The 350-nt window shown below is 38.0% G+C and overlaps 1 protein-coding gene across 1 annotated transcript in view; it reads right to left on the bottom strand.

Annotated features, from left to right (window-relative positions):
* LOC118320926 (stereocilin-like) overlaps positions 1-350 on the bottom strand; it is a 13872-nt gene that overhangs the window by 10506 nt on the left and 3016 nt on the right. The window lies entirely within an intron of this gene.

Here is a 350-nt window from a genome sequence, read left to right as displayed (position 1 = left end):
ATGTTTTCACATTCATCTGCTGAAAGTGGAAAGTTTCTCTGTGCTCAATGAAAATCAGATGTTAAGGGGCGGAGCCTATGAGCGTGATTTGTGACATCATAAATAGTTTGGAAGTCAATCTTGGTCCAATTTGCAACTCCTACAGTGTGATGAAAAAACTTGAAGCCATCAGTGCACAGACAATGAGAATGGACTTTACAGTGAAGAAGGAGACATCTTGTGTCCAGCAGGAAAACTTTAGAATGATGAATGTGCATATTCATAGATTCTGGATTTTTTACTGAGGTAGAAGGAGTAGATGACTTTTTGAGGATCTTTGTTTCATCAGACACATTATTGTTCCAAACAGA

This window comes from Morone saxatilis, unplaced genomic scaffold (genome assembly GCF_004916995.1).
Source record: "Morone saxatilis isolate NCDOM2014 unplaced genomic scaffold, NCSU_SB_2.0 Contig11, whole genome shotgun sequence".
Classification (NCBI taxonomy): Eukaryota; Metazoa; Chordata; class Actinopteri; family Moronidae; genus Morone; species Morone saxatilis.
The sequence above is the reverse complement of the archived record's forward strand: the minus strand, read 5'-3'. Positions and strand labels throughout refer to the sequence as shown.